General features: G+C 42.4%; 1 pseudogene; it reads left to right on the forward strand.

The window, feature by feature from the left end:
• Nucleotides 1-4,446: 4,446 nt before the first annotated feature.
• Nucleotides 4,447-6,957, forward strand: LOC101015810 (annotated as a pseudogene).
• The last annotated feature ends 5,577 nt before the right edge of the window (nucleotides 6,958-12,534 follow it).

Below are 12,534 nucleotides of genomic sequence, written 5' to 3' on the forward strand. Positions count from 1 at the left end.
GAAGAGGAAATTTGGAGATATTGAGACACCAGGGATGTGCACACAGAGGGGAAAGCACATGTGAGAACATGGCGAGAGGGCAGCTGTCTGCCTGCCAGTGAGAGAGGCTTTAGGAGAAACCAAACCTGCCAGCACCTCGGTGATGGGCTTCCAGCCTCCAGAACTGTGAGAAAATACATTTCTGTTTTTTAAGCACCACCAGTCAGTGATATTTTGTCATGATAGTCCCAGCAAGCTAATACCTGCACCTCAGCATCATCCAGGGAACGGATGAGTGGAGCGAGAAGCCCATCTAGGAACTCTTTTTGGCCCAAGTCTACAAGTAGTATATCTTTTCCATCTATATTCCTCGGCCCAGAATTTAGTCACAAATGGTGGTGGCTTTAATAAGTGTTCACTAATAATTAGTGTTTAAATTGTTTATGTCGTAAGTACTTGGATACATATGGTGCATATCATAGTGAAAAAATAAAACAACAACAACAAATTGTACTCCAGTGCCTCCAAAGTAGTAGTCTAATAGACAGTATAGCCACCCATTTTTCCCTGTATGTTGGGAATCCTAGATTAGAGAGTTAGGGCAGGAAAAACAATCTGTCTACTTGTTTTTAGGTAAGTCTCTCCTATGGTTTGAAATTTGTGTAAGGTATTTTTTGTTATTGTTATTTTATGTTTGTATTTGTAATGAAACAATGCTAAGGACACTGTTTTCATAAAAATACATGATGCACAAATTACAAATTATTATTTTTCTGTTACTAAAGGACATTAGATATTTTTAAGAAGAGATTTAGGTGGTTTTTCTTCTCTTTTCTTTTTTTTCTTTCAGAGACAGGATTTCACTGTGTTGCCCAGACTGGAGAGCAGGGGTGTGATTATAGATTACTGTGACTTTGAACTCCTGAGTTTGGACTCACACAATCCTCCTGCATCAGCCTCACAAGCAACTGGGACTACAGGCACATGCCACCATACCTGGCTTTTTTTTTTTTTTTTTTTTTTTTGGTAGAAATGGTATCTCACTATGTTGCCCAGGCAGGCCTTGAACAATTGGCCTCAAGGGATCCTGCTGCTTCAGTCTCCCAAAGTGCTAGGATTACAGGTGTGAGCCACCGTGCCTAGCTTGTTTTGACTTTCTATAAATCTTCTGAAAATAACCAACTACATTTCTTTAACAAAATCACACTTTTTCCTATAATTTTTCAAAATTAGTGTCTTGCTGCAAGCATGCATACTCATTTTCTCCATCTTTTTTATTTTTTTTTCTCACAAAAAGACAACTGCAAAGATGTCCAGAAATCAGTGGTTGACCAAAAGCCTTTTTCATGCTTTCGGGTTTATGTTTGGGGCATGCCATGTCTGCTGGAGAATGGTAGGGCTCCTGAGGTCTGAATTATGGTTTCCACTGAAGCCTGAGACCATTGCCTTACAGAAGCTTATTCAGAAATACACTCTATTAGAAGCAAAATTGTGTAGTAATTAAGGGTAAAGACTCTGATTTCAAATCCACCACTTAATAGCTGGACAATTTACTTAACCTCTCTGTGGTGCAGTTTTCCCCATGTGTAAAGTGGGAATAACACTAGACCTGCCTCATAGAGTTGCTGTGCTGATGAAAGGAGTTAATATATAGAAAGAACTTAAAACAGCACCTGATGGGCAGTAAGTGCTACCTAAGTGTTTGCTACTATTATTACTACTAATCAGCTAGGTAATATCTTCCATGGACTTAAGTCTGCCATTGTTTTTCTGTGTTAGCATCACATTTTCTAGGAAGAGTAGAAACTATTGGTGTGGGGAAAAAACTAATATGTTAATTTCAAAAATGAGGCCAGTTGCACAAGAGGCCTAAATGAGAAAATAAGTGCCTGTCTTGGAGATTCACAAGTCCGAGCACGCTTCCTAACAGGTGCCTCAGAATGCTACTCCTTTAGAAAAGATTCACACTGAAAACCCATTGTCACAATCACAGTTAGTGAACCAATCATCTTGCTGAGTGCTCCTAGACCCGCCCAAAGGGAAAGTCCAGGGATGGTGTTGAAATTCCCTTCTGAGCTAGAGGGCTGTTTTAACAGAGAAAGGAATCTATAATTGGCAAGAAAGACCAAGCTTAATCCCAAGGCAGTCGGATAAGTCTGGAGGTCTGAGATCACAGAATGTCTAGGCCAAGACTTGCCCGGTCAGAATGAAACATGTTTCTGGAGGTAGGTAAATGAGATTAGGGAAGGCGAAGACACAACTATTTATCAAGTAATCTTTTCTTCCTTAACGTTCCACAAAGAATTGTTGTGGGGCCTGATAAGACACATGTGGGAGACTAAAAGCTTAATGACACTCAGCTTTTGCCAACCTAGTTCTCACTGTGTGCTTGGCGGAAGGATTCCTACTCTTGGATTTCTGTCGCTTCTTCCCCACTCCGGTGTGACTTTCTGGGTGAGCCATCTCTGCCTCCTCAATGAAATAACTGAACCAGAGAAAGTTCCCCAATGTGGGTGGATTTAGAAAAAGATATGCGTGTGGGGAGAATGACTGAACACCTTGTATATGGGGTGATGCAGTGGTGGTCCCCTGAAGCAGTAACCGCTGTAGCAGGCTTACCATGTTGGGCCCTGATACTGCAATGTTGTGTGAACTTGGACCAATTAATGTTAAGTTTCAATGTTATTATTTGAAAAATAGGTAGTGTAAAATCTGCAATAGCTGGATTAAAAGCAAAATTTCTAGTTCCACAGGTGGAGGTTGAAGGAAGATGTTTTTCTCTAAGTGCATGGGGCCTTTGTACAGATAAGCTAGCTGCGTGGGATATGAGTAAAACAAAAACAAATTCAGATGCTGCTTCCGGTCTTTTTTAGTTTAGCAGGAAAAAAGAAGGGAGAAAGAGGCTGTAGTTTTCCTCCACTTCATTAGTGACCTGGGGAAATGGAGGGGGCACTGTTCCAGCAGCTCACTGGTGCCTAAAATCTGTTTACTCACAAACTTTTGATACCAAATGTGTGTGCGTTTCTCTTCCCCTCACATTAAGCAGTTCTCTAGTTCTTCGGACAACAACTGGGTGATCTACAATTCCATTCAAGTCTGATAATAATTACCTGGAGTTAGTGCAGGCCCGTAGTTAACGGCTCAGTCCCACAAAACTGGCCTCACTTCAAATGCCAATCACATGTCCTGGGTTGCACCTGCACTTTGGTTCTGACTGACTGGCTATAAATCAGGGGTTTCCATGCCCCTCTCCTCATGTTTGAGAATTTGCTGGAAAAATGTAGGAAAACTCTTTACTTACATTTACTGATTTGTTATAAAGGATACAACTCAGAATAGCCAAATGAAGAGACACACAGGGCAAGCTACAGCAAACGGGTTCCCTATTCCGCCAGCACCTCCATGAGTTCACTAACCTCAAAGCTCCCTGAAGCCCCTTGTTTAGGGGTTTTTAGGAATGATGGATGAAATCTTTGGCCATTAGTGGTTGAACTCAATCTCTGGCTCTCTCTTCTCCCTGAAGATCAGGGTGTGAAACTGAAAGTTCCAATCCTGTAATCATGCGTTGGGCTTTCTGGCAAAGCGCTCCCATCCTGAGGCTGTCTAGGAGCCGTTAGTCATGAGTCATCTCATTAACATATAGAAAGACACTCTTTTTTAAGAAAAATTGTTTATTTATTTATTTATTTTAGTTGTTGTTGTTGTTTGAGATAGAGTCTCACTCTCTTGCCGAGACTGGAATGCAGGGGCGAAACCTGGATTCACTGCAACTTCTGCCTCCCAGGTTCAAGCTATTCTCGTGCCTCAGCCTCCTGAGTAGCTGGGACTACAGCTGTGTGCCAACATGCCCAGCTAATTTTTGTAGTTTTAGTAGAGACAGGGTTTCATCATGTTGGCCAGGCTGGTCTCGAAATCCTGACCCCAAGTGACCCACCCACCTTGTCCTCCCAAAGTTCTGGCATTACAGGCTTGAGTGCCCGGCCCTTAACTTTTATTTTAAGTTCAGGGGTACAAGGGCAGGTGTGTTACATAGGTAAACTTGTGTCATGGGGCTTGGTGTACAGATTCTTTCATCACCCAGGTATTAAGCCTAGTATCTGTTAGTTATTTTTCCTGATCCTCTCCCTCCTCCCACCTCGCCACCTAGTAGGCCCGAGTGTGTATTTTTCCCCTCTAGGTATCCATGTGTTCGCATGATTTAGCTGTAACTTATAAGTGAAGATATGTGGTATTTAGTTTTCTGTTCCTGGGTTAGTTTGCTAAGGATAATGGCCACCAGCTCCATCCATGTCCCTGCAAAGAACATGATCTCATTCTTTTTTATGGCTGCATAGTATTCCACAGTGTACATGTGCCACATTTTCTTTACTCGGTCTGTCACTGATAGGCATTTAGGTTGATTCCATAGCTTTGCTATTGTGAATAGTGCTGCAAGGAACATATGTGTGCATGTATCTTTATAACAGAACTGTTTATATTCCTTTGGGTATATACCCAGTAATGGGATTGCTGGGTCGAATGACATTTCTGTCTTTAGGTCCAAAAAAACCACTCTTAGTCATGCCAGAGATTCTATGGGTCTTAGAAGCTCATGTGTCAGGAACTGTGGACTAAGACTAAATATATATTTTTATTGTAGTACATTGGCTCTGTTCATCCAGTTAGAAGAACAGCATTTCTTCAGGGGCATCTCAACAGAGACACGATATAGGGAAGGTACAGAATTCTGTATGTCTGGATGCATTGCGAGCTGGCCTGAAGAGATGCACACGGGTTCTTCCTAGAGGCTGTGGAGATGTGGTCCTGATTCTTACTGTTGGGTCCAGGCATTGGGGCCTGAAATTCCTACCACAGGAATAAAAAAAGAAAGTTCATTCATATTCAGATAGTTCTAAGCTGGTAACTGCGTTTCTATTCAAACGCCTACATTATTTTCAAGGTGCATTAGCCCATTTATGTTTAAAGCCTGTGGTTTCAACTAGCTCAGGGGCATTCTGATAACTGGAAAGAAAGCTGTTTACCAGGTGGTTTATGTCAGGTGACTTTGCCAATAAACCTGTCTTGAAAGGTTGCTGGAGGGATTATGTGAAACAGCATATCAAGATTCTAAACAGTGCCTGCTACATTAAGTGCTGGATGGTGACTAAGACATACTCAGTCCCTCTCCTTATGAGCCTTATGGTTTAGTGAGAAAATGGAAAAGTAAACACGTCATTTCGTTCTCATTCTAATTGGCCAGGGTTGTAATGCAGAGTAAAATCTGAAGAACTCCTGTAAATTGTATGCTAAATTAAGCTTAAGTGAGCACATACTATTTTCTAGGGCTCAAGTCCAAAGGATTCATTAAATTTTTCAAGGTCTCCTTGGCTCAAAGGAGTTTAATGATCATTCTTTAGAAGTAGATGAAAAGCACCCCAAATTATCTTATGAAACACATTATTTTCCTGTTTTCCAATTCATTTTCTGAAAGCTAGCATTACATTTTATAAAAGCCAATAAAGATATTTCAAAAGTAAAACTATAGGCTGATTTTACTTATGGGTATAGATGTAAAAATTCTAGATCAAATATTCACAAACCAAATGCAGTATTGCATTAGAAGAATAGACATTGGTGTGACAGTCGGAGCTGAGGAACCGCAGTGGCGTCTTTGCATTCTCCACTCTGGCTGGCGGGTGGAGAGATGGTGTGAAGAGTGGCTGGTTGCTGCGGCACAGTGCTATATTGAAGCTCTGGAACAAGAGTTGGTTTGACCTGTGGTCAGATGGTACCTGACCTGTTGTGATGAGCAGACTCGGCAGAGTGTTGAGGATAAGGTCCACATGCAAGTGGAATGCCTCAGCATCCCCACCGGGCAGGAATGTCAGGATAGTCAGCCTCTGGATGGAAAGTCAAAAGACTGTATACTGCCAGGAGCGGTGGCTCACGTCTGTAATCCCAGCACTTTGGGAGGTCGAGGCAGGCAGATCACTTGAGGTCAGGAGTTCAAGACCAGCCTGGCCAATGTGGTGAAACCTTGTCTCTCCTAAAAATACAAAATTTAGCCAGTCATGGTGGCACACACCTATAATCCCAGTTAGTTGGGAGGCTGAGGCAGAAGAATTGCTTGAACCTGGGAGGTGGGGGTTGCAGTGAGCCGAGATCATGCCACTGCACTCCAGCCTGGGTGACAGAATGAGACTCTGTCTCAAAAAAAAAAAAAAATATATATATATATAAAATATATTGTATAATTTATAATAAATAATATTTATGCATTATATAATTATACTTCATATATTTATATTAATTGTATTAATGTAATATTTAAAAATAATTATATAATATATAATATTCTTATTAAAATATATATTGATATATATTTTATATATATGGAAAAAGACTGCATGCTGCAGATTGTTAGGTGAGATGGGAAAGCGATTAGTCTTTGTGTAGAAAACACAGGTGATTGCTTGGCCTGGAAATTTACACTCCAAGATTCCAGGACAAACACAGCCTATGTGGGCTCCACCGTCATGATTCATGAGACACCCGTGGTTTCCTCCCCCATGCTGCTCCAGCCACTGAGGAATAGGGCCGTGAGCCATACAGTGGTGTGTGCCCGCCAGGAACTCAAACTGTCTATGCTGCTAATGGACAGGCATATGCTGTGCCCTGCCAGGACTCCTATGCAGGACTTGATGGACAGCAGCCTGCTAACCAAGTCATCATTCAAGAGTGATATCCAGACAATGACAGTGACCTGGCACTGGGCATGTTGGTGGGAGTGGCTATGGTCATGGCCGTAGGGTCTCTGTTCTGGGTCTTCTAGAGGCTGTAAGATCTTGATGTGCATAGCTTCTCATAACCCTGTGTGCAGTAATATGATTTACAGGGCATTTCTGTTTGTGACAAATGTTTTTAACAATAATTTTAATCGTTCCTTTGAAAGTAGTGACATCATAATTGTAACTAATCCACATAAGTACAACAGAGAAAGGTTTGAACTGTGGTATTTTTTTCTTTTTTTTTTTTTCTTTTTTTTTGAGACGGATTCTTGCTCTGTCGCCCAGGCTGGATTGCAGTGGTGCGATCTCAGCTCACTGCAACCTCTGCCTCCAGGGATCAAGTGATTCCCCTGCCTCAGCCTCCCGAGTAGCTGGGATTACAGGCACGTGCCACCACGCCTGGCTAATTTTCGTATTTTTAGTAGAGATGGGGTTTCACTATGTTGACCGGAATAGTCTTGATTTCCTGACCTTGTGATTTGCCCACCTCAGCCTCCCAAAGTACTGGGATTACAGGCGTGAGCCACCGTGCCCGGCCAGAACTGTGCTATTTTGTTCAAACATGGGCTCTCCAGGGCACTGGCTCATTCTAGGACCGTCCTTCCGGAAGTCTCAGAATACTTTATTTGAGCATACCTGTTTTGAAAGGGATTTTCTTTTTAGAGTTAGGCTTAAAGGATAATTTGTTTTCATGTTATGCCAGTAATATAGTGTTGTATGAGTCATGAGTGATTGTGGCAAGAAAATCTACAGCTCCTTTCCATTTAAGGTTTTCAAACCACAGACCAGAACTGGTTGCACATTACCTTAGGAGTTGTAGATTGGTAAGCTTCCGGTTAGTTCTCCAAGGCTGTGGTGTGAGAGCCCCCCAATCTGCCTTCTGGGGCTCCACAGGCCCCCAGCAAGGGTAACTCCTCAGGACGACAGGGTACAGCCCGCATTTGAAAAACGATGCTTCAGAAATCTCCCTAACCCTAGCTTCCTTTTTTAATTTCTTTTTTTTTCTTTTCTTTTCTTTTTTTTTTTTTTTTTTGAGACTGCGTCTCGCTCTGTCACCCAGGCTTGAGTCTTGCTCTGTCACCCAGGCTTGAGTGCAGTGGCACGATCTAGGCTCACTGCAACCTCTACCTCCCGGGTTCAAGCAGTTCTCTGCCTCAGCCCCCTGAGTAGCTGGGATTACAGGCCTGTGCCACCATGCCTGGCTAATTTGTTTTGTATTTTTTTTTTTTTTAGTAGAGATGGGGTTTCACCATCTTGGCCAGGCTGGTCTTGAACTCCTGACCTCATGACTCACCCTCCTTGGCCTCCCAAAGTGCTGGGATTACAGGCGTAAGCCACTGCGCCCGGCCCTTAGCTTCTTATTCTCAGGTTATTCTTGTATGGTTTTGGTAGCCATATTTGGAAAACATATCCCACATTAGGAATTGATTTGAGCTTCTGAGTTTTAGGGTTTTATCCTTTAAAACTTGGAGAAGCCAGAACAATAACAAACAAGCGTGTGGAGGCAGATTCGCTTTATTCAGAGAGAGCTATTCGAGTGTGTGTCTGCCTGGGTTTTGCATCGCTGCCTAAGCCTCCTTATAGCCTATTTTTCTACTTGTTGAGAGAGTAGTATTAGAAGAAAGGCGGGGGAGTGCAGGACAGCCTTAGTTAGAGCGTTTCCATTTCAGGCCTTCTGGGGGGTTGGACTGTGGGGGGATTGCTCTCTCCTATCCCTCTGAAGGCCCACAGGAGCGGGGCCCTGTGGCTGTCCACTGAGTACCAGGACAGACCATAGCTGAGCAAACTTGGATTATGGATGGGAAATGGGGCCCAGGGGCCCTCAGGACACACGGACTGGCTCAAGGTACCACTTGGTCTGGCCAGGACCCCAGCCTTGCTTTTGTTCTTGATCCCTACGTGATAGAGAAGCTTAGAACATGAAATTTTGAGCCCCAAAATGTGTGTCTCTGGAAAACCCAGTCTTGCCTTTCTGTCCAATGCTCTTATTTCCAATATTAGGAAGTATGTATTGCAAATATTCACGTTTCTGTTATTTCATGTTTTCAAGCTCTGAATTATTCTGGTTTTCTGTCCTGCATGCTTTAAACATGTGATTTTACAAAGGCAGTTTAGCTGAGTGAATATCTCTGCCCCACGCTCCATATGGTCCTGTTTTCCCTAACATACGTTCCAGGTAGCATGGACGTGTTATTTTGCCCGACTAATTACATACATGCTGTCTTGCTTCGCTGCTCAGCCACTTCCCTCTGAGGCCAACTTACGTAAGATTCCATATGAAACCAGACGCCAGAAAAACCGAGCGGTGACCACAAGTCTGTTTTTATCGCCAATCCTAGGGGACTTGGTGACATGAGATTGTCTGTTCCTAGCTGGAAGGATGTGTGTTTATGTCATCTCTGGATAGATGCAATGTATGCCAACGCTAGTGTCCATGGTTTAAAATGTTGCTTGGAGGATTTTCCATCCTGTATAATAAGAATGGCTTTGTTCAGATTATAATCGTTATTAAAGCTGTATGTACACTTTACTGAAAAACTATGAACAGTTTTTCATGTTGCACTGGTGGTAATTTTGGACTTGGAATTACTGGGAGGGAATTACAGGAACCAGAGAGTACTGACTTTCGCTGCCGAAATGCTCTCGAAGTAGACGTCTCCCTGAGCCCCATGGCTGCTTCTGGCTGAACCGGGTAAGATGTGGACTGAAGCTTGGGCACCCGTGTGTGTCCCCTCCCCAGTCCCCACCTCCAGGGGGCCAGCCTCATTAGGCAGCCATAGTTGAGCCTGGAAATTCACTGTCATTAGTGACTTGCTCCTGGTCTGAAATGCATACTGGGGATAAGGTGGGCCCAGATACTTCATTTTCTTGGCCATAACTCCCACATATGCCAACATTTTGGTAGTCTCAGTTTCTCAACGATGTCCTTTGTTTACAGTGCTACGCTTAGTAATTCCAAGTCAAGAAGTGAGTGAGTTAGAAGAAACTTCTGTTCAGTTCTGAGTAAGCATTTTATTTCCATGTGTAGCTTTTTTTTTTTCTTTGAGACAGAGTCTCGCTCTGTGGCCCAGGCTGGAGTGCAGTGGCAAGATCTTGACTCGCTGCAAGCCCCACCTCCCGGGTTCACACCATTCTGCTTCCTCAGCCTCCCGAGTAGCTGGGACTACAGACGCCCACAACCTCGCCTGGCTAATTTTTTGTATTTTTAGTAGAGACGGGTTTTCACCGTGTTAACCAGGATGGTCTCAATCTCCTAACCTCACAACGCGCCTGCCTCGGCCTCCCAAAGTGCTGCGATTACAGGTGTGAGCCACCACACCCGGCTTCCATATGTACTTTTAAATAATGATCCATACCATGAAGAAGTTGGCCATTGACATTACCTATATGCTAATCTGATTGTGCTTTTAGCTCTGTTTTTTTCATTCCTTGAGTCAACTTCAGGGTCTTGGATATTAAAGAGAAGAGGGAGAACTGTGGTTAATATCTTGGATCATAATTTGTGAACAAGGCCAGACTTCGCCCATTTTAGGCCATCCAGGACTCATTGTAGCACCTGGATCATAAGAAGATTCTTAGTTGAGACAAAATGACCCAAGTTTATTTTCCATATCAAGTTTTGATCCTGCAGAATATTTCTTTTTCCTTCCCTAGTGTATGTAGGTACAAGCCATGGAATGCAGTTCCACTTTCTCCCCGGAACTGACCTTTCTGTGATTGCTTTCTGTCTCCAGTATTCTCTTGTGTCTACGGAACTGATTTTTTCCCCCTACATATGCAAATTATACGTTTGTAAGCGAAAATGTCAATATATTAAAGTGTTAACATTAAAGCAAAAGAAAAAAAAAGAAGAATAAATACCAAGATTAAGTAGATTTATTCTGGAATGCAAGAATTGTTCAACATTTAAAAAACTATAAATAATAATCAGTTACAGTAACAAATTAAAAGAGAAAACCTGTAAGATTATATTAATAAATATTTAAAGGCATGTGATAATTCAATATTCATTTCAGAGAAAAACGCTACCTAAATATGATAAGATTTGCCAAAACCCAAAAGCAAATATCATGCCAAGTATTACAGAACAAAAAAAGTTAACTGAATTAAAATGAGGAATAAGGCAGATACACTTGTTATTTCCACTTATTTATTACTCCCACATTGTTTTGGAGGCTCTAGGTAATGCAATAGAAGGTGAGATGATTTGCATAAATATTGAAAAAGGAAAGGACAATACTAGAATCAATAAGTGAATTCAGCAAGTCATTCGGACTTATTTGTCCTTTGCTGTTATTTATTGAATGATATGACATTTTAAGTAAATGTAAGTTTTGTGTTTTTACATTAACAGATTTAAAAATCCTTTCCTTTAAATTTAGGATTTTGCATCTCTGCTTAGAAATGACTTCCTCATGCTTAGAAATGACTTCCCGGGATTTCTTCTAGTAGTTTTATGATTTTATGTTTAAACATTCGATTCATCAGGAAGTTACTTTTGGCTTGTGAGGGGAAATTGGGCTTAAGATTTATTTATCTTCAAAGTATTTTATTTATTACATGACACACTTTTTCCCATTGATTTGAAATGGCAGCATGGCACAAATTTCATTCTAGAATGCAGCTGGGTCCGTTTCTGGACTCTGCACCTCTGTTTTCTGCTTTTGCAGTTTGAAGATATTTTCATTATTGTAGCTGCATTTTATGATTTACTACCTGGAGGAGTGAGTTTCTAGGGAGAAATTGTCAGCATTTTTAAATAGTGAAGGGAAGGTACTAGCAGGGAGGTTAGTGATGTTACACAAGGGTGTATTTATTTATTTGTTTTTAGAGATGGTTTTGTGCTTTGTTGGCCAGGTGGTCTTGAACTCTTGGCCTCGAGCCGTTCTCCTGCCTTGACTTCCCAAAGTGCTGGATTACAGGCAGGAACCACCATACGTGGCCAGAAGGTTGTATTTAGATGACAGATCCCTGAAGAGGTGGGGTGGGGAATAAGGGAGGTGCAGGGGGTTGACAGGGTAGTGGGGAATGGTTTCCAGGGCCAGGTTGGGGTGTTAGCCTTGACCAGGAGGAAAGGTACTCTGACACTGTGAAGAGACAGAGAGAGGGAAGGCTGGCGTTAGCAAGCTCACAGCCCTTCCAGGAGAAAGACCCTTCATCTTGCTCCTAATGCTGGTCTTAGGTAGCCATATTTTGTGACTGTGAGTCCCTGTCCATCCCAAGCATCCCCAATTAAATCAGGAAGGCCCTGTTACCGGAAAGGGGTCCCCATCCAGACCCCAAGAGAGGGTTCTTGGATCTCGCACAAGAAAGAATTCAGGAAGAGTAAAGCGAAAGCAAGTTTGTTAAGAAAGTAGAGGAATAAAAGAATGGCTACTCGGTAGACAAAGCAGTCCCTAGGGCTGCTGGTTGCCCGTTTTTATGATTATTTCTTGGTTATATGCTAAACAAAGGGTGGATTATTCATGCCTCCCTTTTAGACCATATAGGGTAACTTCCTGACATTGCCATGGCATTTGTAAACTGTCATGGCGCAGGTGGGAGTGTGGCAGTGAGGATGACCAGAGGTCACTCTTGTCACCATCTTGGTTTTGATGGGTTTTGGCTGACTTCTTTACTGCAAGCTGTTTTATCAGCAAGGTCTTTATGACCTGTAGCTGTGCTCACCTTCTAACTCATCCTGTGACTTAGAATGTCTGACCATCTGGGAATGTAGCCCAGTAGGTCTCAGTCTTATTTTTACCCAGCCGCTATTTAAGATGGAGTTGCTTTGGTTCAAATGCCTCTG

This window comes from Papio anubis, chromosome 19, assembly GCF_008728515.1.
Source record: "Papio anubis isolate 15944 chromosome 19, Panubis1.0, whole genome shotgun sequence".
Classification (NCBI taxonomy): Eukaryota; Metazoa; Chordata; class Mammalia; order Primates; family Cercopithecidae; genus Papio; species Papio anubis.